A 27,760-nucleotide genomic window follows, 5' to 3' on the forward strand; every position below is an offset into this window, starting at 1 on the left:
TCCTCAACACTGACACTTTCTTCTGGAGATCAGATTTGTGGTTACCAGAGGCGGCAGCGTGGGGTGGTGGTAGGGGGGTGGGGGGTGGGGGGGAGGGTGAATTGCTAAAGGTGGTCAAAAGCTACAAACTGCCAGTTATAAGATGTGAGTCCTGGGGATGTAATGTACAACACAGTGACCATAGTTAATGCTGGTATATGATATACAGGAAAGTTAAGAGAGCAGATCTTAAAGAGTCCTCATCACAAAAAGATTTTTTTTCTTTCTTTTTATTGTATCTATATGAGAACATGGATGTTAGCTGAACCTACTGTGGTCATCATTTCATAATCTATGTAAATCAAACCATCAAGCTGTGTGCCTTAAACTTATACAGTAGCATATTCAAGTATTTCTCAATATGCTGGAACAATAGCAATATTTATGTGTTTATTGTTTATTAATCTGTTCTCATGAGCATTGAGCACTGATCAACTCTGAGGCTAATATTGGGTATCCGCTTGTTGAGGTCTAATATTACCTGGCTATTGACCATTACCTGGGATGTAGAATAAGTGGGTAGCAGACTACCTTCTTCCACTATCCCAGCAATGGCCAGCCCCTATTTGAAATTGACAGGCTGTGAGGAATTCCATGGCATACTCTAGCCATTGGCAAGCTCTTAGGTGTCTTACTGCACAAATTGAGAACGATCTAAAGAGGTTGACAGAGTCTTTTCAGCCCCATCTGTGAGGATGGTGACATCTTGCACTTAGGCAGAAATTAAGACAGTGATGTAGAGGCTGCCTTGAAGTGAAAGCCTTCCCTGGGACCCTCATCCATGCTCCTACAGCTAGCTCTGATTTCTTCATCATAATATTTAATCTCACTACTGTGGTGTCTGTTTTGCTGTCTGTCCCCCCATCCCAGCTGAGAGTGAGTTACCTGAGAGCAGAGAGATGTCTAATGGATCTGTGTGTTCCTGAAGTCTTGTATGAGACCAGGCAAAGAATAGGTAGTTAATACAGTGAGAGTGAGAGAGCATGAGAGAGGGGAAGAGAGAAAGAGAGAAGGAAGGGAGAGAAAGAAATGGATGGAAGGACAGAGAGAAGGAATCAAGGTAAGGAGGGGAGGAAAGAGAAAAACTAAGAAGTCAGGGAATGAAAGAATAAAATTAAGAAGAAAAGTTAGGTAGGAAGGGAGGGAGGAAGCAAGAAGAGAGGGGAGAGGAAGAAGAAATGGAAAAGAAGGCTCATCAGGCCACCTCTTGAAGAGTTCAAGAGTGCAAGACATGGACTCAGGCTGTCCATGTGATCGGTATCCCAGGACACTGGGTACAGAGTGAGCTTCTGGTTTTGTTCCAAAGACCCAACTTTCTCCAGGGCTCAGTCCCTTTGTTTGTGAAATGGGCTTGTCATGTCTACCTGACATAGTTGCGAGAATTAAACCACATAATCAACAATGAAAGAGTCATGGCCCCTGAAGCAGGGGGAGTCCAAACAGAAGAGTGGAAATATCCCAAGAAAGCTCAGACGGGAGAGAGGGATCTCAGGGAGAACCCAGCTTCCAATGATGACCTGTCAGCCTTTCCTGTTCTAAGTACTGTAATTGTTAAATTCTTTTATTAGACTCTTTTCTCTGGCTTGATAGGCCCATGTCTGTGAACGGGACCTTTCTTGGGGTGCACACAGACTGTGCTATTTTGAATTCTGCATCATTAAGATAATTAGGTGCCCAGACAGAGTTTAAATACGATTAAGGGTTTGGTGCACACTGGCTGGCCCTGGTGGCGGAGTCATCTGGGGACTTGGCCTCCGCTTGCTGCTGGCTTTTGGAGCTCAGAACCTTGCCTAGGACAAAATGGCTCTCCTGGGCAAATGAAGGGAAGTATAGGGAAGGAAGGTGGTATATTTCTGAGCTCCTTCTCAGTGTCAGATGATCCACAGGGAATTCTAGATGCACTGTCGGATTTAATTTTATCCTTCTAACAGACTTGTCAGATGTGTGTTGTTGCTCCCATTTTACAGATGAAGACACAGTAGTGAAGGGGTGAAGGCACATGCCTCAGGTCAGCATCTAGGAAGCCCCTCTGGCTAGGTGGCCTTCAACACATTCCTTCACCTTTCTAAGCCTGAACTTGCTGAATTTATAAAATGAGGATAGCAATAATACTTACCATGTAGGGTGGATAAGAGAATTAAGTATCATGGGACATACATAACACTCTTATCACAGTGCTAGGCAGATACAAAGAACTTGATGACTGTAAATTAGCATTCTTATTTATTCCCAGATTACCTGGATCTAAAGCCTAAGCCTGATGTATGAATCTAGCTTACGTCCCAGTGGGAGACAGACATGGGCCCACATGGACACAGGGAGATCCTGATTCTTTTGAGTACGTGATCATTTTTGGTTCCTATCATGCTAAAAGAATTCAATTGTGGCACATCTGTGTGCTCATGTCTACACTACAATGTTGTAAGAATTCACTGTGGCTATGCCTGTATGCATAATATGCCTGTGCATCTACAAACCCACTTCTGCAATGATGGAAAACAAACCCCACTTCTGCAATCTGTACAGAACTTTACTGTTTACAGAAGAGCTGTGTTGTATCAGCTTTTATTTCTTCTCTTCCAATGACCCTGGGTCACTGATTGACATTATCTTGTCCTCAACCTACCAATATTTTTTGTCTATAAATGTTTTCCGACCATCTTGTTAATGTCACACAATTCTAGACATAAATGTGAATGAGAAGACAGAGTTCTTGTCTTCACGAAGCTTCCATTCTGGTGGCAGTAAATGTACAAAGGGAAAATAAGATACTTGTATGTACTAATTAGGGCTGTAAAGGAGAAAAACAACCCCAAGCTCACAGTGCATGAATATGGTCACAGTTCATTTCTTGTTCATATCATAGGGAGCTCTGCTCCATACAGTCAGGCAGGGATCCATGATCCTTCTTTCCTCTGGCCCTGCTATTCTCTTCGGGCCCTGAAGTGCTCCACTGAGCCCAGCAGACTAGGGGAGAGTGAAAGTTGGGGAACTAGATGGGAGGCTTTTATGAGGATAGGCTGTGAGGGACAAACATAACTTCTACCAAGGTTCCATTAGCCAGAAGTGTTGCGTGGCTATACCTAATTCCAAGGAAGGCTGGTAGATATGGTGTAGCTACCTTCTCAGGAAGAAAAGGAAGCCAGTTTAATAAAAATGCATACATCCTCTGCCCCCATGTACACAAGTGTGATTGTGTTTTGCTGTGCGTTTGCAGCTGCATGGTTTCTTTGGAGGGACTTAGAGGGGCTGATTTCTACAAGAGAAGGAAATATTGCTGGTGGGTGTATAGTGTTCCCGCTGATCCTATGATGCTCAGTAGGGCAAATCTGACCTCTGTGACTACCTTTTTCACATCCTTCTTTCTCTCCCTTTGCCATCTCTTACTCCCATCCTACCCTGTGCTCAGATCTATATAGTGCTGTGCTTTCCTTTTCCCTTCCCTGAGTTCAGATCTTCCAGTCTTGTGAATCCCCCACTGCCCCTCAAAGGTTTCTCACAACTGAGAACCTGGGTGATTTCTTGTGTCTTTGAAAAATTCTCATCTCTTTGTAGCAGTCATGCCATTAGCCATGACTGTGGCCATTACTACTTAATTTGAACAGCCCTCAGAATTGTCATTGAACTTTTATGTTCTGAAATTTCAAGGCCTGTCTATCCCACTAGACTGTAGGTACTAGGGTGCAGGGACTGTGGCTTTCTGAGCACAGCTGTACATCTGGTGATTGGCACAACTCCTGATACCCAGTGGAGCATTCGTGCGACATATTCAATGGACAAATGCATACATAATTGAATGCATTTGTATATCTTTTTTCACCCTCCCAGCAAGCTTAGGAATGAAGTGTCATTAGCCCCATTGTGCATTATTTCTCTTCCCCAGTTTAATAATCTTATCCGCAGGTAAGGAAATGATGCTTGAGGAATTTAATAACTACTCCAAATCATGATAGGAATAGTTGGGTGGACTTAGATTCAACTTCAGGTGTGCTTGATTTCAAATCTCATGCTATTTGGCTTTTGTTTGTTCATTTTCTACTATGTCACATTGCACCCCCATCATCTGAATACTAATATATATTATGTATTATAATATAATAATATATATTTTCATAATTTTAAATATAATTCTTGTTTATATATAATTATATATTACACAATAAATGTATAAGTAATAATGGTATGATTCATATATTTCTTAGTACTTTTTCGAAGTACTTTCACATAGGTGATTTCATTAGAGCATCCTGATAGGTTAGAGTAGTTTGTAGCACAGACTCATTTTTATTTTCCTACTCCACAGATTTAGAAAGAAAATCTACACAGATACTTCCACACTAGGGCTCGACAACTTTTTTTGTAAAGGACTAAGTAGTAAATATTTTGTGCTGTGTAGACATAATCTCTATTGCTACTACTCAGCTCTTCCATGGTAGCCTAAAAAAAGCCATAGACATTATGTAAAAGATGGGTACGGCCATGTCCCAATAAAAGTTTGTTGACAAAAACAGGAGACAGCCAGATTGGGCCTACGTGCCACAATTTGTCAACTCCTGCTCTATACAACCATGAGAAGAGCTAACATGGAAAATATGGAAAACACCAGAAAGGGCAAATCAGGCTGGAAAGTTTAAATTCACTTGCTCCAAATGAATGAGAACATATAATGTTTGTCCTTCTCCGACTGACTTACTTCACTCAGCATAATACCCTCCAGTTCCATCCACGTTGAAGCAAATAGTGGGTATTTGTCATTTCTAATAGCTGAGTAATATTCCATTGTATACATAAACCACATCTTCTTTATCAGAAAGGGAGACAGAATGTAAAGACTGCTAACTCTGGGAAACGAACTAGGGGTGGTAGAAGGGGAGGAGGGCGGGGGGGTGGGAGTGAAAGGGTGACGGGCACTGGGGGTTATTCTGTATGTTGGTAAATTGAACACCAATAAAAAATAAATTAAAAAAAATAAATTCACTTGCTCAAAGCCACAACATATTTGTGGCAGAGCTGTACCCCAAATCCACATTTTTTTGCTTCCTGACATAATGTTCTTTCCACTACACCAGTCTCCCTCATTAGCTGCCATGGCGGGCATAGAGCCTCATCTCTGACTCGTGGGTTTGCAATTGCAGATATTAATCACTGCTCAGTCTTTAGCCCTGATATCTTCCATCCACAAATTCCTAAAGAAGGGCAAGTGCTTTGCTTTCTTGAGTTCTGTCTCTTTCCTAAAGAAATGAACTTAAAAGCCAGAACTGAAATTGTCTCTGATTTTCAGTTCACCAGAGTGGTTAAGCATTAAGGAGGGTCCTTGATGGAATGAGCACTGGGTGTTCTATGCAACCGATGACTCTCTAAATTCTACTTCTGAAGCTAACAATGCACGATATGTTAATTAAATTGAATTTAAATACAATTAAAAAGAAAGAATACAGATATAGAGCCAGGCAGTTGTGGCAGTAGCAGCTCTGACACTCACCAGCTGGGTGACTTTGGGTGCTGCAGTGTCCACATTAGTAAAATGGGGATAGTAACAGTCCCTGCCTTGAAGGGGACTTCGAGGAGTTGGAAGTAGTTGGATAAGGATTAAAACAGTTAAGTGTAAAAATACTTACAAGAGTGTCTGCCACCCAGTAGGTGTTTACTGCTATTGCTGCTGGTTATCATTATCATTACTATTATTTTCCCCAAAATAGTGGAATGTGTGACTTCATACCTTTACTGCTTCTAACCTCCAATGCCTATAATGCAGTTTCTTACCTTTGGTGTTAGTGACATTTGCAGCTGAGAATTCTTGACTATGTAGCAAGGAGGTAAGTTCTCTCCACTGGAGGATGTTTAGAAGCATCCTTGACCTCTACTCACTAGATTCAGCAGCAGCATCCTCCCCTTTTTGGTTGTTAATAACCAAAAATGTACCCAAACATTACCAAATGTCCCTTGGGTCCTTGGGGGCAAAATCTCCCCCAGCCGAGAACCACTGCTCTAATGTGATTGCTTCTTCCTCACTATGGTTTGGCAAATTCTGATATGTCCTCTCCTCACGAAGAGAGAAATTAACAGGTGTTAAGAAAAAGTCCTGCAAGCCATTAACCCTTCATTGAGACCCTCTCACTGATGTGATCAACCCAAAGATCATTGGCAAACACTTTGGAGAAAAAGTGAGCAGCCTGTGGGAGGCATTTCTGATTGAAATAAAATGTTTTGGGACTTATCCCATGGATAAGTCTCTAGATCCAGATCTCTAGATCCTCTCCTCTCCATGAATGGGGAAGACATTCTGTGTGACTGAGTCAATCACTTGGGGGAAGGCATCCGAAGAGAGCATTCACCAGGTTAGACCATGATGGAAAGAAACAAAGTCATCCTTTATTCATCCAACAAACCAAAGGCTACTTTTGTTTCTAGGGGAATGAGAGAGTATCTCCATATTCCAGAAACTCACAACCTAGTCAAAGACACAGGCATGTAGACCAATTAACTGTCCTCCAGATTGGGATTACAGGGCTAGGTGAGATTTGTTTAAACAGATGCTGTATTTTTCTGGATTTTGATTTTACCAAATATTAGGGAATTCTACACTGATGTGGAAAGGTAGAAATACTGACACTGCCATTCTCTGTTATGATAAAGTGTCCAAAAACATTATCATCAAAGGCCCAAGAAATAGAACTTACTCAAAAGGAATGTCCAGGATTTTCATTTCTCTTTTTCCTGTCAGAATGATACTTTGCTGAGCAGCAGGCTATAAAAATTTGGGTCATTGCCCAATGGTGCCTATATAAATGCAGGTTCCAGATTCTTTCCTGAATTTTATTTGCTTTTCTGCAGCTCTGGTCACTGGCCTAGGGAGGATGACCAAGGTGAGATATTTCTCTGTCCCCAGGCCTCAGGTTGCTGGGTGGTGTCTTTGGATTTACAAAATGGATGATTTTCATCCTTTCCATAATGCCAGGCCCATCCAGTTGGGCTGGCTGGTATCCCCCCCCGCCCCCCGCCAAATACTCGCCTATCACCCAAGGGAGACAACATGTCAACCTAGGCTACTGGCTTTGCTTTAATTGAAAGTCATGGAGATAATAGGCTTGTTCTCTGTCAACTGTTACATCTCCATCATTCATATTACCCTCAATTCTATCAGTCAGTTCATTCATTCATTTAATGACCATTCAGTGCTGTAATAAGGGGTTGGGGCATGGAAATGATCCACCGTGGCAGGGAAGAATGTTTTATCAGTGACATTGTTTAGAACTGCTAGTGTATGGTGATAATATATATAAGACCAGATTTTCATTGATTTTATTATTGCTTTCAAATTTATTACAATCATTGTACTCCCTCTGCCTGCACTAGGGATAGATCTCCAATACACCACTACTTCCATGTATGGAGTGTCTGCTATGTGTAAGAAACTGTTAGAATCTGGGCACATGTGGATTGGTACAGATAGCACAGTGCTTAAGTGTGCTGCAGAATTAGACTGCCTGCTTTTGTCACTTAAAACACAAACTAGTTACTTAACCTTCTGGGCCTTAGTTTTCCCATTTTTAAAATAGGGAATATTGGTGAAAGTTAAATAATCTACATCAAGCACTTATTACAGTGCCCGGTACACATTAACACCTGGGTATACATTGTGATTTATTCCACCAAATATTTATTGACCACCTGCTGAGTCCCTGACAGTGTACTAGGCACTGGGCAGGATCTAACAAAATAGTTTCTACCCAGGCCAATGGGAAAGATTGAAGGAGTTGTTTCTGCTTAAGGAAAGGGAGTGAGGGAAAAATCACATAGACGAGAGACTATTTTAGCTAAAGCTTGGAGAGGGGGTAGGAGTTTTTCAAGAAGGGAAATGGGTTTGATATGGTTAGAGCAAAGCAAGGTGAGGCCTGATGAGAGATGAGAGTAGAAAGATGGGCAGAGGTTGGGTGATATAAAGCCTTGTTGGGAAGCTTGAGCTTTATGTCTTGTAGGTGATGGGAGCTGTTTTAGTTAATCTAGGCTAAGTTATGTGAAACAATACAGGTCTCTATCTCTCTCACAAAGCTGTCCATTGTGGAGAGCCTACAGCTTTGGCCCTTTACTCAGGAACCCATGCTGAAGGAGCAGCTCCCGTGTAGAACATCTGGACTCTTAGTAGAGGAAAAAAGAAAGGAGAGAAGATGTCAGCGCACCAAAAGTGGCCCTTAAAGATTCTGCTCAGAACTGGTACACGTTACTTTCACTTATATCTCATTGGCCAATGCAAGTCACATAACTGATCCCAATGTCAATGGAACAGGAATTACTTCTTCCACCGTGAAAAGTAGGACAGCAAATATTTTGAACAACTGTGGAATCTACTATGGCATACTGTGATCGCATCTGGGTGGCAAGGAGCAAAAGTCATAATAGATATGAAAATGTCATAAATTGTAAAGCCCCGGTCAAATGTCTGCATCCTCCTTTAAAGAAGGACTTGCTGTCCAGCTATAAGGAATGTGGTCAGCAGAGTGTCTGTAGCTACTCATTCCTTCAAGCTTTGCCTCAGCTCTAGAGAGCTGTATCATCACTTTCTTCCCAGAGCATCCAGTATCTAGAGACTGAATGAGGCAGATTTATTTATTTTTTTAAAGATTTTATTTATTTGAGAGAGAGAGAGCAGGGCAGGGGGAGGGGAGGGAGAGGGACAAGCAGTCTTCATACTCCGCTGAGCGCAGAGCAGGACATCAGGCTCAATCTCATAACCTTGAGATCTTAGCTGAAATCAAGAGTCGGGTGCACAAACTGGCTACACCACCCACATGCCCCTGAATGAGGCAGATTTATAAAGGTTGGAGCATTTTGGCCTGAAGAGGAACAACCCTAATGCATGATATTTGTTCCAAAGCTCCTTGTTGGGGGGGTCTCAGGCTTTTCAAGTTTGATTGCAGTTCAACCTCTCTGCCCCATCGTTGTTTCTTTCCCATTTCCCTTCATAGATGTTGACTCCTAATAAACATCTTGCACCCCAAATTCCATTTCAGCATCTGTTTTTAGAGAACCCAATGTGACATTGCTATAAAAGTAATAGTGATAATAATGTAATTATTATTATAATATACAATAATAACAATAAGATTGATGTATTTATTGCATTATACTCACCAGCAAGGGCCAATTTAGGAAAAAAAATCAGGTTGCAGAATTAGTATTTAAAGCAAGAGATCATCCCTTTGGGTTTTTTTTTTCTCATTTATGTATTTTTATTTGCTAATGTTTATATCGGTAGACTAGAACTAAACTTCAGAGACACTGGATATCATTAGTTTGGATACCATTAGTTTATTATAAAAGATAGACATGAAAATTATTTACATGATGAAAGATTTCACAACTTCACTAGAATGGGCAGCTTCACTTCATGCCATTTGAATAATGATTTCAGTCCACATACTTCCCGATAATGTCACCATCTCTAAATAAGAAATAACCCTTGTCATCTAGAACTACTTTGGTGCCTCCATATTCTGAGAGAAGAACTTTATCTCCAACTTTCACACTAACTGGCTCAATCTCTCCACCCTTTCCTTTAGGACCCGATCCAACAGCTACTACTGTTGCTTGCAACACTTTTCCTTGAGACTTTTCTGGAAGCATAATACCTCCTTTGGTTACAGTTTCAGCTGCATTCCTTTAAACTAAAACTCACTCAAAGAGGGGAAAAAACTCTCTAAACACTTGCTCTGCCATGACTCTGGCCGCCACAGTTGGACCCTGCTCTGGAGCTGCTGCTGCCATCCCTTTGGGTTTTGTCTAATAAAGCCACCAATTTGTTTCTACAGGATTTTGTGCTCCTGAGGTAAATATTCCAGGCCACACTCTCAAGTCCTTTGGAATCAACCAGAAGATGAAATCTTCATCCCAGACCATCTGAAACTCAGAGATTCTGGGCTAAAAAAAAGCCCTCTTAAGAGAATCCATGGACTCTTTTAAAATAGTTAGAGCTGTCTAGAAATAACTATCTTGAAGCCCATGCTATTATGTGGCCTTATTATTTTTTTTTAATCACCCGTATCAGCAATGCCTCTGTTTATTAAAGTGTAATAGCAAAAGACCCATGTTTCAAGCCAGAGAGACCTGGGCTTGAATTTAGGCTCTTTACTAGCTGCTTGAGAGCAGGCAACTCACATAACTTCTCTGAAACTCCTCTAATAGAATAAGGATGACAAAATTTACTCTGTATGTTTATGGTGCGGATCAGATGAAATATTCTATATGCCCTTGTGAAGGTACACGATACAGAGTATATGCTCAGTAAATGTGCATTTCCTCCCCCTTCTATTCTTTCTCTTGGATGAAATATGCGAATGTCACTTGCTGAATAGGTAGTTTGGTCACTCCCACCTATGACTCTGGCATAAAGATTCTTCTTTCTGAGAAATGCACACTAGGAAGAAAAACAATGGGGCTGCTTTTTTCTCATACCTGGTAAAATATTTATTTTGACTAGAGTTCTCCATCCATGATGATTTAAAGGACTAGATGGGCGTTCTCTTATGTATAAGCTTCTCTCAGTCAGTAAGGGATGCCTGGAGAACTAGGTTGAGATTTCTGAGATAGGGCCTGGGTGAAGCAAGAAAGAGATCAGGGACTGATTAATGATGTCTGTCACAGAAACAGAATGAGCATGGGGTGGCACACATGCCACGCACTTTCCATCTTTGTGACATTTCAATAGGATGTATCCTTCTTTCCCTCTCCAAGAGTTTTCAAGCCTGTCTCAGTTCATGGGAAATCAGATCCAGTTTTGCCTTAGCAATGATGTTGATCTGGCCAAGTGAATGAGAAATATTTGTTGGAGCTGAATTTGGAGGCAGACAGTGGAGTCTATAATAGATGCTGTTGAGTGGAGTTTTTAACATGGTAATCTTATCTCTCTCTTTTTTTTTAAGATTTTATTTATTTATTTAATCATGAGAGACACAGAGAGAGAGAGGCAGAGACACAGGCAGAGGGAGAAGCAGGCTTCATGCAAGGAGCCCGATGTGGGACTCAATCCCGGCACCCTGGGATCACGCCCTGAGCCAAAGGTAGACGCCCAACCACTGAGCCACTCAGGCACCCCATCTTATCTCTTTCTTTAGGACTCAGTTCAAATAGATCCACAAAGATGCTACTTCTCAAATCTTAGCGTTTGTAAGAATCACCTTGAGAATTTGATAGAACACAGCTTTCTGGGCTTTATCCTCAGAGATTCTGATTTAGGAGGTCTGTAGGAAAACCTGAGCACTTGCATTTATCCATACTCAAAAGTGATAGCGATGCTGCTAGTCCATGGTCCATGTTTTGAGTGACTCTGTTCTAGGACCTTGCTTCTCTCTGTGTAGTCTGCAACCAGCAGCATCAGCTTCATCTGAATTCCACTGGACATGCAAAATCTGAGGCCCCATCCCAGAGTTACTGAATCAGAACTCACACTTGAACAAGATCCCCCTAGTAATCCACATGCCAGTTAAAGTTGAGAACTACTGAGCTAGGAGCTCTTCTCTACTCTCCTGTACTGGGATAGGTGCTCAGATAGGTGGGATAGGAGGTTCTCACCATCCCTCCCCTACATCATGAAAGTCCTTATCATATAGTATTATAATCAGGATAGTCTACCTATTAGACTTTGAGCTTTTGAGAACAGGGCCCCACATCCTCATTCCTATCTATCCATTTCCTAGGGTAGTACTGCATAAAGGAGGCCCTCAGAAAAAGGCATGCTGAATGAACAATTATAGCAACCCCCAGACCCTATATTCCACTAACCATCCCTCCATATCTTATTCAAGTTCTCTCTTGTATGATCTTTGAAGAGGGATTTGTTTCCTCAGTAATTCGGGAATATGAATGCCTCACTTGGGGCATATTTGAATCCTTTAGGAGGACAAGGGATTTCCAGGCATATAGCTCTTATTTCCATACAAGCAATTGCTGCCCTAATTATGAATCATTTCCCTCCCCCCCATTTGTGGGAGCAGGTCATGAGGATTCCCTATTTAGCAACGTCTTTTTTTCAGGATTCATGGCTCATGAGATGGCCAGAGTGTCTGATCTCCTATTTGAAGTTTTTAATTTCACAATACCTACTTTCACCTTTGCTTTTCACTTCATTGGGCACTGTAGCTTGGGAGCTTTTATTAGGGTGACTTACTGCATTATGGGGTGAAGGGGGAAGAAGATGGAGCTGATGGAACTTCTGTTCTCAAATGTGGTGTGCTGAGTTGGGAATGAGAGGACTAGAGTCATCATTGTGACAGTGCCATTTCCTTCCTGCATGACCTCAGAAATTCACCTCTCCTGACTCCTCATTTTCTCATGAAAGATTTGTTTGGATGTTATTAGGAGTTGGTTTTTTTCCTTTTCTGTTTCTCTTCTTTAAATTTGCTCCCTCCTTCCTCTCTTTTACCTCCCTCCCTCCTTACCTCCCTCCCTCTTGCCTTTCTTCTTTCCTTTCCTGTCTCCTTCTGTCCTTCCTTCCTCCTTTGCTTCCTTTTCTTTCTAGTTTCCTTCTTCCCTCTCTCCATCTTTTTTTGTTTTGTCCTCCCTCCATCTCCCTTTTTCCTTCTCCCTCTTCTTTCCCTTCCTTCCCAGACTTCCTCTCCCTCATTTCAAGCTTCCTTCCTCTCTCTTTTTCTTTCTTACTTCCTCCCTCCCTCCATCTCTGCCTTTGCTTTATCAGCAGAATTGTTTCTTCAATAATTTTCTGTGGAGTGCCACTCTGTAAGCCAGTGACGAATGGAACTGCCCTGTTAGAGTGTCTGGAGCGCCAAACTCCTCCACACCCTCTGTCTTTGAAATAATTCTTTAGAATCTCAGATTCCTGTGAAAGTGCAGTTTACAGACCATTAGACTTGATGTTCTCCAATGGGCATTTTGTTCCTAACAATTTAAGGATTATATGAGTAAACAAGACAAGTTGGGTTAGAATGTCTTGGCTGACATCTCACAGGAAGATAACTTTAGAGCTTTTGCCCTGGGACCTCAGAAGAGGCAGCCCTTGCAGCTCAGACTCACTCATCCTGGCTCTGACTCAGATGAGGTTCCTGGTCAACTTTATTCCTGTGCCTGTTATATTATAGTTCCAGCCACTTCTCACCTGACTTCCCAGTTTGGTTGTGCCTTTCTTTTTTGGCTCTTGGTCAACCTTTCTCCTTTCATAAGTCAGTGATGCTGCCTTCTGGGAGTAACCAAACATCTGCTGGTGAGTCCATTCAGTATCCACCCAAAAAAGATTTATTGTAATATGTTCCATATGCCAGACACTGTAGTAGTCACTGGGAATGTTGTAATACATCACACACTATCCTGCCCTCGGGATTTTGTAGGTGGGCTAACCATGCAGACAGATCAATACCAGTCAGCATGATAAGTGCAATGATAGAAACCTGTGTCTGGCAGTGACAAGAGAGCATGAATTCTGTAGTGAGGCTTGGTGAGGTCAGGGAAGCTTTCCCAAGAAAGGTGATATTAGCTAAGTTTTGAAGGAAACACCCAAAATTTAGACTGGGGAGGAGGCAAGTTGTAAGATTGATGCACAAAGATTCAGAGTTGTGAAACCACACAGGATGTCTGGAACAATTATGGGCATATAGAATTATCCAGAAATACTGTCATCTATAGGAAGAGGAAGAGTAGTGGATGATGAAACCAGAGAAGCAAGACCAGATCCTAAAGGTACATTACACTAAGAAGCTTTCCGTTGCAGATGGTCAGGCAAGAGTGAAGCCTTTTTGCAACTCTGATTTCCCTCAAAAGTAATGGTGGAAGATTTAGAGGACAAAGAAAAATGAAAGAAATAAGAACCCCTTCCCCTACCTTGCCTATGGAAGCCCATCCTCCAAAGGCAGCAATTGCCTCTTCTAGTCTTATATCTATGCAGTTTTTTTTATAATGGAGATAATCCCATTGGTGAATTTTCAACCGGATTCTCAAGTCCAGACCTGCCTACTAGAGCCATCATGTTATGAGCTGAGTGATATCTTGAACCTGAAGCAAAATCTCAATGAACCAGAAATTGCTTAGTAGTCTTTTGTTTTGAAGTGTTTTATCTTAGAATAGTTTAGACTTGTAGGAAAGTTGCAAAGATAATACAGGGAGTTTCTATACACTCCTTGCCCCAGTTTCACATTTAATAGACTTAATTAATTGCAGTTTATTGGCATCACTTATTACACAAATAAGAAAATAGACAAGTCATGGGGATTTGTCTAAAAACGTAGTGTCTGATTGCTGCCTCCCCATGACTCCCATCTCCTGTGTAGCTGTAATACTGGACACTGAGAATGACAATTCATGTTGATAACCCTGAAGGGACACATCTGTAGATCATCCATGCAGAAGCAGGAAATGAACTCAGATGGTAAGAAGATTCCCCACCACACAAGTGAAAATAAATAAAATTTTCTCTTCTCCCTGAAATAAAGATTTGACATTACCATTCTAGGAATGTTTCTGAGCCTCATCCTTGAACGCATAGCCAGTTGGAGATGGCTCTACTGGATTTAACTCTAGATCTTTCTTGTCTGGGGTGGACTGGGTGAAGTGGGAGCCCAGGGATCATTGTAATTGTACTAGATAATAGGGTTTCTAGCATGACCAGGCTGAATGGTGTAGCCACAACTACTTGTTAGGTCTTCCCTAACTCCACATCATCAGTAGCCTACATGTTCCCTTCTGTAGCAGTACAGTCTGAGCCCCCCAAACTATACTGCTTAAGCCAGACAGTTTAATTCTCTACAGCTTCAAGTTCCACTTGACTCCACTTGGTTTTCACAGTTGAGCTAAATGCATGTAATCAGAACCCAATTGATTATTACAACTCTTTGGCCAGCTGCAGTGGGAACTTTGCAAGTAGAAACCATTAGTCTATAATGATAAACTCCAAGTTTTGATTTGGAGCTACACACAGTTATTTCGCCTTCCTATGAAGTCTGCAGACAGTGCATTATCAAATTGTCCTTTTGATGGTCCATCATCTGGCTCAAAATACCTCTTCCTTTTGTTTACCCCAAATTTAATATTATTTTTTTTTATCATGTCCTCATTTCACCAAGGGAGAGAGATTTCCATAGGGATGGAGAAACCTTGATGTTTGCACACTGTTGAAGAATTTTTTTTTAGAGGGGAGATTATTCAAGAAGCTATAGAATATGTAACAGGGACCATAAGGCTTTTCCCTAATTACCCTTTTTATATGTTTTATGGGAAAAGGTATAGTCAAGTTAGTAGGGATGCACTTAAGAGCATGTGGAGGTGGGTAAATGTCCTCAGTAGATGTTTCTTTTATTCTAATTAGCCTACTTGCTTAACATATCAGTGAAATTTTTCAGTCTAACACCACAGTGTGCCAAGGATAAATATGTTCCCATAACCATCCTTTGGAATTTAAACTGTTACAGCAGAGGGTGATGAGGACTTCACACATGGCAGAGGGAAGACCAGTGGGTCAGCTGCACTGGTCCCCAATGGGAGGTCATACTGTGGCCTGTCACCATTCTTTGGCTATGCTCCCTAGCCTTGTTGGCTATTCCTGTTGGTGTGGTCTGGCTCCAGCAACTGACTGCCACTAGACCAATACATAAACTATCATAAAAATATATCTATTGCCACTGAAAGGGAGAGTTAGCCATCAAGCAGATAATATTAAGGCAGATAAGTAAATTCTCTCCTAGGGGCTAAATCACATGGGAAGCTAAATTATAGTCGAAATATTTCTGGGGCAGTACCACTGGGGATGCTGAGCATGCTTGTTTTGACCTACAAGGATCAATTGTACACATCTTTCCCCAAATCCAACATTCATGTTGGTTGCTTGCAATTGCAATGGTGAGAATATTTACACCATAATTGACAAATGTTACAAATTACTGCTTTTTTTCTTCTCCCAGGAATCTGATTTTTAAACATTTATCAGCATATCACTTGACTTATTACATGTACCATAAAGCATATATAAGTTGGTAGCACAGCCCTGGACATGTACTGCACAGTCTTTGGAAGGCCATGACCAATGTCTTCTTCCTTTACTCTTCTTGTGGTTGGACAAGAATTCTGCTTATGGATGTATCTGCTGTTATGTCCCAGCATGGGAGATTTTTTTCCTTGATACTTCTTTAAGTTGGTATTACTTATTTCTGCTCTTGTGTCCATCTTATATTCACTGGATAACCTGGTTTCTGAATTCCAGGTTCTTTGGGGCCATAATGCTGTTGGCTTTACATACACTACTGGGACAGAAAGTGGAAAGATAAAGCAAGTGGCAAGGACTACTGTCATTTTTAGTGCCTGTTACCATCTATCTTCAAGTGCTCTTCCTGAAACAATAGATTTAATGGGAGCTCAAACTGCATGTGAAAACTAGCCTTCTGCTGATCTTGGGTCCTGGTTTGGACAAATAGAAGGAAGCAGAGGCCACCACTAAGTTGATTTTGCTCTTTCTAATGAAGGATATAGTGCCAAAAAATTAAGTTTCTTTCATTAGTGAAAATGAGGGTCCTTCGTCAACTCTCACATTATACAAAGAAAGAAGGAAAAAAATACAGGCAGAAGAGAAGGCAGGGAGCCTAGAAAAAGTAAACAATTATTTTTGATTTATTGATCCCTGCAAGAAGATAGAGCTTTTGGCAGAACAAGGAGCATCTTTCTTAATTAGTGCCATGATTTTTCAGCAGTTATTGACAATGCAGTGTCTTTAGCCCTGTTGTTTCCTTAACGCAAGCTTCTTTGTCTGCAGTCTTCACCATCTAGTTTGGATTCTCTATCAGAGGGATGAGAGGGAAAGAAGATTCACTGCTTCTCCCCAGGAAACCATAGGAGCTCCTCGATTGCAGCATAGTACAGTGTTGGAACCAACCTTGGATTCAAATTCCAGTTGTGTCACTTAGCAATTATGTGGCCTTGGGCAAATTTTAACCTCACTGGGTCTTAGATTACTTAGCTTGAGCACCTATAAAATGGAATAATCAGACCTGCTTCATGATTTTATTGAGAGAATTAGAGGTGAGGTGTGGAATACATTTCATAGTTCAGGCAGAAGGGGCAGTTATAAGTAATAGTAATGATTGGACAGATCTATTTCTTCAATCTGCTGACAGGTGCAGTATTCACTTTCCTAACAAATATTTAATGAGAATCTACTGTGTTTTAGACACTGAACTTTTATCACTGAACATAACATACAAAAAAACTGCCAACCTCATGGAGCTTACATCCTAGTACATGATGAAAAATTTAGTTGAGCTGAGAAGACACTGGAAGCCTCAGCCCAATGGACAAGGCTGAAGTCAAAATTTTTGCATTGAGGAAATAAAAAGGTTACTATCCAAACCCACTGGGAGGAAGTGAGGTAATACTTTTTGAAGCCAACATTTTTTGAGCTCTTACAATGAGGCAGCTTGGCAGAGTCAAAATTCAAACCCAGGTGTGCTGAATCCCGAACTAATGCTCTTAGCCATTACTAATGAATGAGACACCAACTGGATGGATGGGATATTCCCTTGAAACTTCCTTCACTTTAGATTTAGGCACAGGTTTTGGGACTAGCTTTCTGGAGAAAAGTCTGATTTCAGTTAATTTTAATATATAAGCTTTACAAGGTCAAGGTACATATCTTTTTGGCTGGCTACCATATTCTAGAAGCTAGTTGAGTTTCTGGAGCTTAATAATTACCCCAAAATATTTTGAATGAATCAATAAATCAATCAGTCAATGAGTGAGTATGGTAGGATATGTCCTTCCTGGTCCTTGGTTTTTCTACAGAAGGGAAGACAGCTGAGTTGGACTTATTCAGCACAAAGGACAGTGACATATGTTTCTTTGAGGAGATAGTATTTCTTAAAAAGATTTTATTTATTTATTTATTTGAGAGAAGGGGGACAGAGTGGAGGGAGGGGCAGAGGAAGAGAATCTTCAAGTGGACTCTCCACAGAGTGCAGAGCCCAACACAGGGCTCAGTCTCACCACCTGTGAGATTGTGACCTGAGCCGAAACCAAGAGTCAGAGGCTTACCTGACTGAGCCACCCAGGTGCTCCCTTTTGAGGAGATAATATTGCATCTGAGGAACAGTGAGTAGGTTGGTAAGCCTAGAAGATATGGTGGCATGGAAGAACAATGGGGAGTGAGAAACTAGTACAGTCAGGTCATGGAGGTTCTTGAATGGCATGCTAAGGAAACTGGATTCTATCCAGGGGCTACAGGGAGCCAATGAAAACCACACCTAAATATGGTTGGAGTAGTTAAGAATTAAGATGATTCTGGAGCCAAGAAAAGGTTTGCTTAAGGCCAGACCACAGAACAGGGACAGAGCAGAAACTAGAAACCCTAAAGCTAGAGAATTTCTTCTAAGCCACACTGTGTCATCTTAATTCTTGTGGGAAAATGCGAACTGAGCTTTAACTGTATATTATTTCTGCTCAGGGCAGATTTCTTGTTGTTTTTGTTTTGATCATCTCCTCTGTTAGGTGGGACGACTTTTGCCTGTAGACAAGAATTTGAGAGAAGCCCACATGTACCAAGAAATGATAATTACTCTAAACACTGTGCCTAGTCAAAGGGTTAATTAGGGTTTGGAGTCCCAGAGGGGCAAAGGAGAACAGTAGGTCAGCATTCTGGAGAACACCTTCAAATAGGTCTCTGGAAATATGTTGGAGAAGGATCTAAATATGTTGGAGGATGTTCTAAATGTCGGAAAGATATGCTCAGGACTCTGTGACCATCTTTCCTGGTGTCATCAGGCATGGTGTACACACATACACACACACATGAATAGGTACATACCCCTTCCAGCACACACCTGCTTGCTCAACTCATAGTTCTGGTGCTACCCACACATGCACACTGTCAACATACATTTCCCACACATCCCCACACAATCTGAATACACACAAACACACATTCCCCACACCCAGTGAAATATATCCACCACACACTCACAGAAGCAAGAGCAGATGCAATGCCTTATGCTCACATACCCTTACACACCCCTGCAAACACACACCTACCACACACACCATGCACAGTTTCTACAACACACTCATACAGCTCATGCTCTTAGTCACAGAAATATACTACACACCTGTATCAAAACCCTCCCACTCAGAAAATATACAAACCTCATACTCACCTACTCACCCCAGTTACATAAACACTCATTCCTCTATTACTCCACCACAGCAAACCACAGCCCACATTCTATATTTATACCTATATCTAGGTATATATGTATAGCCACAGCCATATCTCTATCTATATTTATCCACACACACATACCCCATACACACATACACACTGTCGTTCACTCACATGTATGCACACAAACATATGCCATGACTATACCATGTATATATACCATACTTATTTCCTAGGGATCATAATTCAACAGTGAAAACATTGCCTGGGGCCAAATGCAATCCTTGCCTAGGATCACTAAAAAAATATTATTTAAACTTTAAAGTTTTTATTGGGAAATAAAATTCTATTTGCCTATTTTTGGCTCCCCTGAGGTTAAATATGGCCTTATTCGATGCTCAAGCAGCTTCCGGGATTATGTAACTCCAACAGCTCTGACTTCTGACGTCAGTGCCTCCTCTACCCTTGGTGATGGGAGTGTAAATCCCTTTCATTCACCACTAGCAGCAGCAGCAGCAGGTGTTCTGGGCAAAGGGATATTTACTGCTCTGGTTAAAGGATGGAATATTTGGGGGAAAGTGATACCCTCAGCCCATATGATGAGCTTCCTGAACACAGGAAAACTCAGACCAAAACATGAAAAATGGTCTCTTCTTGCACATACACCTTCCCAGGCTCTCTTTTTGTGAGATGAATGCCTGAGAAAAAGACTGGGAACTCCAGCTGATCAGGCTCATGTTCTGAGCCTGAGTGTTCAAGGGCAACTGGGAATAGAGATGAAGAGGACCATGCGGAGAAACTGTGGTTTAATGCCTTGAGCTTTTCTGCTCATGCTCCCTGGGCACCAGGTCATAGAGGGTTTCAAAAATCTACCTACTGGCAGGGACTGTAGCACCAGGCAGAGGGTAATGTTGCATGATGGTTAAGCACATGGCGCCTAGAGTCAGGTTACCTTGCGTCACATTCCAGTTCTTTCATCTATTAGCTTCTTGGGCCCCGGGGTGCTTACCTGGCTTTTCTAAGCCTTGTTTTCCCCAACTCTAAAATGGGGATTGTTGTGATGTCCAAGAGATAGAATCATGAACAGTGCCTGGCACATAGAAAATATTCAGTGGTCTTCATCATCATCAATTTAAAAAAAAAAAAGCCTATTTTTCTGGTATCAACTCTGGCCAAGATTGAATTTTTTAAAAAATTAATTTAATTTTTAAAATTTAAATTCAATTAGCTGACATATAGTACATTATTAGTTTCAGATGTAGAGTTCAGTAAATCATGAGTTGCATATAATACCCAGTACTCATCACATCATGTGCCCTCCTTAATGCCCATCACCCAGTTACCCCATCCCTCAACCCCTCTCCCCTCCAGCAACCCTCAGTTTATTTTCTATAATTAAGAGTCTCTCATGGTTTGTCTTCCTCTCTGATTTCTTCCCATTCTATTTTCCCTCCCTTCCTCTATGATCCTCTTGCTGTTTCTTATATTTCGACATATTAGTGAAACAATTATGATAATTATCTTTCTCTGATTTTTTTAAAAAGACTTTATTTATTTATTCACCAGAGACACACAGAGAGAGAGAGGCAGAGACACAGGCAGAGGGAGAAGCAGGCTCCATGCAGGGAGCCTGATGAGGGACTCGATCCCGGGTCTCCAGGATCATGCCCTGGGCTGAAGGCGACACTAAACTGCTGAGCCACCCGGGTTGCCCTCTTTCTCTGATTAACTGATTTAGCTCAGCATAATACCCTCCAGTTCCATCCATGTTGATGTAAATGGTAAGTATTCATCCTTTCTGATGGCTGAGTAATATTCTATTGTGTGTATATATATTTATATATGATTATATATAGAGATACAATATAGTACAATATATGTATATCACATCTTTATCCATTCATCTGTTGATGGACACCTAGGCTCTTTCCATGGTTTGGCTATTGTAGACATCGCTGCTATAAACATTGGGGTGTGTGTACCCCTTCATCCAAGATTCAATTTCCTGCTCTTTGGTTTTTCCTTTGAAGGTAGAGCTTTACTCTTCCCCCATGTTGACCCTTCAGTATTTCTTCAGATATGCTACATTTATTTGCTTATAGCTCATGTCTTTGCTCATGTTGACTCCTCTCCATGCACTACCCTCCTCTTCCTAGTTGGTTTGGCAAACTTTTGCTCACCCTTCAAGTGTGGCCTCATCCTGGTTAGGTTTCCCAGATACCCCAAGGCAGACTCAGGTTTATTCCATTCTGTCTCAGCTCCTTGTTCTTGGTGACCTTTGTGCCCCATCCTTCACCTTTGTGGCAGATTTGGCCCTCTTTGGCAGCAGCAAGAGACAGGGAGAGGTTCACAACAGTCTCCAGGATATGTAAGTCTCCAAGACTACTCCAAGCCTTGCTGTTCCACATGTGTTCTAAGGAGTCATTGTCATCACCTAGGAGTGTGTCAGAGGTGCAGAATTTCAACTACCCCAGACATACTGAACTGGAGTACAACCTTTAATAATGAGGTGATTCATAATGACATTTGAGAAGTAACGTCTAGGACTCCCCCCATGCAATGATGGTGAGAAGCAGAGCAGGTGAAGTATTATGTGCATTTGTGAGAACTTGGTTTATTTTTTCTGGTTTCAACCATGACCATGGAGGAAAATGCAGGTAGATATCATAGGTACGTGAGATGCCATCAAGAATATGATCGTGGTCTGTCCCTTTTACTGAATCCCCAAATCTTTCTCCATATTATCTTCATCTTTGCCCTCATCTTAAACCTTTCTCAAACTCTATCCCAGTATTCCCAAGATGGAATCAGCAGACTGTGGGTTATTCTGCCCCTAATTATTGCACATTTACTTGCACATAGATTTTTTTTATATTATAATTAACACGAGAAAGAAGCTCCAAAAACGGAACAACCAAGAATGGCACCCAGTCTCTTTGATTTTCAGTAGACTACGTCCTCCATTTGCCTGAACAACAAAAAGTTCAGCTTGCTCTAATGGTCACAAGAATATAAAGACTCTGTCGCTTTGTCCTCTTTATATATCCTATTCACCAAGACATGCTCCCCCAACTCTCTTCAATTAGTATCTATCTCTACTGTTGTTTTAGAAAGACTGTTTCCAAATTTACATGACTGCATAATTAAACCTTTACAAATTCTTGAACTAAATATATTTTATATGCTTATCAATTAGCCAAATGCACTATTCTCATTCAGAAAAAATAGATTTCCCTGCTGGCTGTTCTGCACACCAGCACACATGCCTGCTTTATCTTTAGACTCTATTCTCCACAAGAATAAGACTATGGATGAGCTGACACCTAGTAGGTATGCTTAGGAAATTTGTCTTAGATGAGTGAATACGTAGGGCCCTTGGGCCCAGGGAGTCTGACTTTTTCATCTCCATATCCCTAAGGTTCCTGGCACAGAGTAGGTTGCTATAATTAATTTTGAATGAATGAGTGGACAGCAGGAGCCATCAGTTCTGCAGCCTTTGCCCATAGGGGTCAGAATGGCTCCCTAGATTAAATTACGTGAGAAAAAGATCAGGGAAGAAAACAAAGCAGAAACCTTATTTCATGCATATTATGATACTGCTCTTTTCATTCAGTGTAAATAAATAAAAGGGGCTAGTTCCAACAATGGAACTGTGAAAATACCCAGAGATGCATATAACAAGTCTACCACTACCACTCCCTAGAAATAAATTCATCTGGCCGAGCTATTTATTTCAGACTCACTTTTTTTTTTCTTTTCAGAATAAGTCTGCTGTCCTCCATACAAGTCAGAAGAGTGTGCCTGTATGTCTGCTTTATCTTTAGGTTCCGTGGTTTTCTCTGTTTGTCTCCATGTGTCTCTTTTTGTGCCTGAGTCTCTCTGGGCTTGTGGGTTGCAAGCAACAGAAACCAATTCTGGATGACTTAAACAAATAAATGACCAATGGGAAGAAATATGGGACAGCTCATGGCTTTCAGAGAAATGCTTGAAAACTTCACTTTAGAAAGGAAAGAGACAGGGAAGTTTCAGAGAACTGGAACTAAAGAGGCCTTTTAACATGGTCTGTTATTGAGATGAGTGAGCCTCAACCATTTTCCATTAGTGGGTCACTCAACTCAAGATTTAAATGCCAGCAACATGGTATGTGATTGACTTACCTTGGGTCACATGTTCAGTCTTTGGCAAGGCAAGAAGAGAACACTCAGTTTGCTGGATTGATCAAGACTGTATCAGAGTAATAGATAATGTGGTAGACAGAATAATGGTCCCAAAGAGATCCACATTCTAATCCCAGAAACTGTGAATTTGTTATGGTAAGGGAGAATTAAGGTTGCAGATGGAATTAAAGTTGCTAGTCAGTGGACTTAAAGATAAGGAGACTATAATGTGCTATCCAACTAAGCCATTATAATCCCAAGGGTCCTTTAAATGTGGACAAGGTAGGCAGATGAGGGTCAGAGTGATGTATTATAAGAAAAACTCAACCAGCCAATGCTGACTTTCAAGATGGAAAACATCCGTGAGCTAAAGAATGAAGGCAGTTTCTAGAGGCTGTAAAAGGTGGGAAAATGTTTTTCCCTAGAAAAGAATGCAGTTCTGTTGACACTTGGATTTTAGCCCCATGAGACCCATTTGGATTTCTGACCTCAAGATACATAAAATAATAAATTTGTATTGTTTTAAGCCACACATTTGTGTGCGAGTTTGCCATAATAGCAATAGGATCTAGATACAGATTTTCAACCAGAAACAACAACAACAACAACAACAACAACAACAACAACACATGTCCAAAACAGAGTTGGCCTATAAATGTTTGTTTCCATATTGGCCTTTGATGAAAAACTTAGTGTTTGCAATCCAATCAGGGGTAGATAATCATAGTTTTGTTCCAATACCTAGCACAGAGGAGGTGCTTGATGAATATTGGCTTCCTAAATTGATAGACTGTGGAACTTTCTTGCTCTTGGCTCTTTCCGTGTGGTGTTCAGTGGATTGCGAGGTGTTCTGTGCCCATTGTTCTGGAACCTTGTGATGGAACTCCAATGTGTGACTTCCCACAAAGAAAGGGCTCCTCAGTCCCTGCTTCCCACCGGGCCTTCAGATAAGGCAAAATCATGCCCCATAGTACCAATTCCACCCCATTACAAGCTCCAGCAGAGAGATGTGGCCCTCTGGAGGGGTCCAAACCTGATGTTCCAGGATGTTTGCCAGTCTTCTCTGGAGCATGAGAAAATATTGTACTTGATGATCGTTCATTTTGATTACACTTCTGCTCCAGGGAGTGTGGTACTTTTTTTCTGCAATGTTTGGGAACGAAGCATCTCTGGGTATTGGTCTATGCCCATCAGAAATCAGTGTTGTGATATAATTACATTTTTACATTTGCAAAGCAGATGGATCATCAACGAGCAGGTGGCTTAAGCTCCTGTTTCAAATAGAGGCAACAGATATGAGGGCTGGGCTGGGGGTGGGGGATTGAAATCTCTCCTCTGTTCCCAGATAAGAGCCATCTAGTTTCTGCCTATGATGCTTTTATAAGGAGGCTAGCAGGGAGATACCTGCAGACTCAGGGAGGGAAATTCATATTTATTAAGCACCTACTATGTGTTGAGTTCTTTCCATACCTTATTCATTTAATCTTTACAACAGACTTAAGAAGTAGGCTTTAAAGTGAAAAATGAAAAGACCAAGGCTCCAGGAAGATAAGTTATAGACCTGTAGATACCCAGCTGGTGTGGTAGCCATTAGAGCTTGCTGTCTATCAAATAGTCCCTGGGCCCTGAATTTCCCAAAGAGTGATTTCTCTGCCCTGACATTTGAATGTGGCCATGCTTGTTTAGGATGGTGACCTGTGAGTGGAAATGAAGTATATCTGTTCTGGGTAGGAAGCCACTACATTTAGGAGCCACTTCATTCTTTGCCACGTGGTTCCCTTTCCCCTCCCTCCCTCTACCCCCCACACCATGGTGATAGGCAGTGTTCGGAATAGTGGATGCACGGTCAGCTGGGTTTTGGCAGTAAGGCTACCCCCAGCTAGTGCATGAAACATGAATCATGAGTGAGAATAGATCTTTGTGTTAAGCCACTGGGATTTTGGGGGCTATTTGGTACCTACCCCTTTGTTGCTGCTAAAGAGAATATATGCAATTTGACCACTTATTAGCCTGAATTTCCTTCTGCATGGCGCCAAAGCAGACTTGGTTTCTTATCCATGATCTGTGTAGAGAGTTAAGCCTTTATTGTTTATTTTGGAGGTGGTGGTGGTGGCCATGATTCTTTAGTCAATGGGGTCTGTGAAAGCAGGGAAGGTTACAGGGTTGTCATATTTTTTGTAAGGATTGTTTCTGCCTCCCCAGGAAGAGTGCAGGGATGAGGGGCTCTGTCCCTTTCTCCACATCCCTTGTGGTCCTCAGCACGGCTCACATTGTCGAGTTGATGGACTACTACCAGCAGGAGCTACCAGGAAAACAGATTGAAAGGGTTAAAAAGACAATGAAATAATGGGAGGGGATGGATTAAGAAAATGGAAGCCCTTAAGGTGGCACAGAAGTAGATTAGGGAAGAATGGATCTGACCAGTATCCAATGGAATGAGTTGCAATTGGAGTGGGATTGGAACGGCTGAGCACAGAATAGCTCATAGTGGAATTCTTGGAATAAGATGGGGGGAAGCATTTGGATAGGATGGAGTGGAATGAATTAGATAGAGCAGAATTATTTATTGCATTAAGCACACAGAGTGGGCTGGAAAGCATTCTTTTCTTCTAGTCTCCTATTCCTACCCACCCGCCCCCACCTTCACCGCTGCCCCAGGGTCTATTTTTGCTACTGTAAGTAGTCAACATGCTGTTGAGCAAATGCCATTGTTAAAAAGACATCCCCTCTCTGAGGGAAATAATTTCGATCTCCTCATTAGCTCCACAAGGCTGCTCCAGGGATGGCCTCTGGCCTTTAATGGTATGAATGTGTGTGCGTGTGACACACACACACACAAACATGCACACACACACAGCGGAGTAGGGAATGATCCTAACTGGTATACCCACACTACAGCCTTCCAACCAACTAGTGATTACTCGGCCTGGGGGTGATATTGCTGGGTCAGGGGGCATTTGGCCACTTCTCTCCTGGGGACGTGCGTCTTACTATATACCATCAACTCCAGCTCCTCTGCCTCTTCCCCATGTCTGCTCTCCCTCTGCCCCTGCTCTGTGTTCCCTGTATAGTAACAAGAGGCTTGCTCTGCTTTTTCCTTCCTTCTCCCAGAACGAGGGAATGTGCTTGGAAACAGTTGCCGAGGGAGCAATCTTGTTTTTGAAAAAGAAACTGTAAAAAAATGTGTTTGCGGGGATGCCAGAGTGGAGTGAGCCTTATTTAAGTGAGTAGGGTGGTGGGAATGTGTTTACACAGCAAGAGAACTCAGGCTGGGTGTCTGCTATTTCTTAAGTGGATGGTATTTTGAAAGGACTTTATGATCTATCTTTTAATTCATTGTTACTGCTTCCAGCCCAGGAAAGTGTGCCTTCCTGGTGTTATTCATGTAGCTTGGGTTAAGCGGTAGAAAATTGACAGCCAGTCTGAGCCTGTTCTTACCTAACAGCAATGTGTGTATGCACAGTTCAGACAGAGCCATGCACACGTGCGTAACTGGGTGCACCCATAACCACTGTGAGCATTAAATGGGGTTGATATTTGCAACAGGCTTAGGACAGAGCCTTGCACACACCACGCGCAAATTAGTATTAGCCCATTATGAACGGTGCGCACCTATGGTGTGCACCTAGTGCTGCAAACACTCCTTGGTGGGTCCCATTGTGTACACATTTAAAATTGTGTCCTTGTACAACCGTGTACCTCAAAAGCTGCGCACGCCTGTGGGATTCTATCTGCACAGAATCCCATGCACACCTCTACCTGCACAGGTGGACAACCAGATGTGCTCTCATCTGTGCACATGACTCCACATTGTGTGCACCATTGGAACATGAAAGTACAAAGGAACTGAACACTTATGGACTGTTGATATAGATAGAGAATAGATATAGATATATAGAAGCAATTTGCAAATTTCCTTTGGAAACCTGGCTGAAGGCTTTTCAAGCATGCTTCAGAGGATCCCCATTTAGAAACTTGTTTCTACATTCCATTCGTTCTCAGTTCCAGATGGCAAGATTCCATCTTGCTACCATCTGAATCCTCATCTTATGTCTCCCTCCCTCCTCTCCTTCCTCCCTTCTCTCTTCCTTCCTTCCTTCCTTCCTTCCTTCCTTCCTTCCTTCCTTCCTTCCTTCCTTCCTTCCTTCTTCTTCCTTCCATCCTTCCTTTCCTTTCCTTCCCTTTTTCTTCCCTAACATGCTTTATATACTCATTATTGGCTAAACTTGCTGGCTGCTGGGTTACAAGACAGACCTGTGTCTCCTTTCTTGGAGCTGATAATCTATCCTGGCATCAAGTATATCGTTTGCTAATATGTGTGGAGCAACTTACAGTCACAAAGCTCTATTGCATACATTATAATAGCACAGTACTGAAGCTCTCTGATATTGGAGCTAGAATACCTGAGTCCAATCCTAGCTGTACA

The 27,760-nt window shown here is 41.8% G+C and overlaps 1 protein-coding gene and 1 pseudogene across 2 annotated transcripts in view; one reads left to right on the top strand and one right to left on the bottom strand.

The window, feature by feature from the left end:
- SHISA9 (shisa family member 9) overlaps positions 1-27,760 on the top strand; it is a 281,808-nt gene that overhangs the window by 182,914 nt on the left and 71,134 nt on the right. The gene's annotated exons all lie outside the window — the stretch shown is intronic.
- LOC144318111 (10 kDa heat shock protein, mitochondrial pseudogene) lies at positions 9,261-9,756 on the bottom strand (annotated as a pseudogene).

The sequence above is a fragment of the Canis aureus genome, chromosome 8 (assembly GCF_053574225.1).
Source record: "Canis aureus isolate CA01 chromosome 8, VMU_Caureus_v.1.0, whole genome shotgun sequence".
In the NCBI taxonomy this organism is placed as follows: Eukaryota; Metazoa; Chordata; class Mammalia; order Carnivora; family Canidae; genus Canis; species Canis aureus.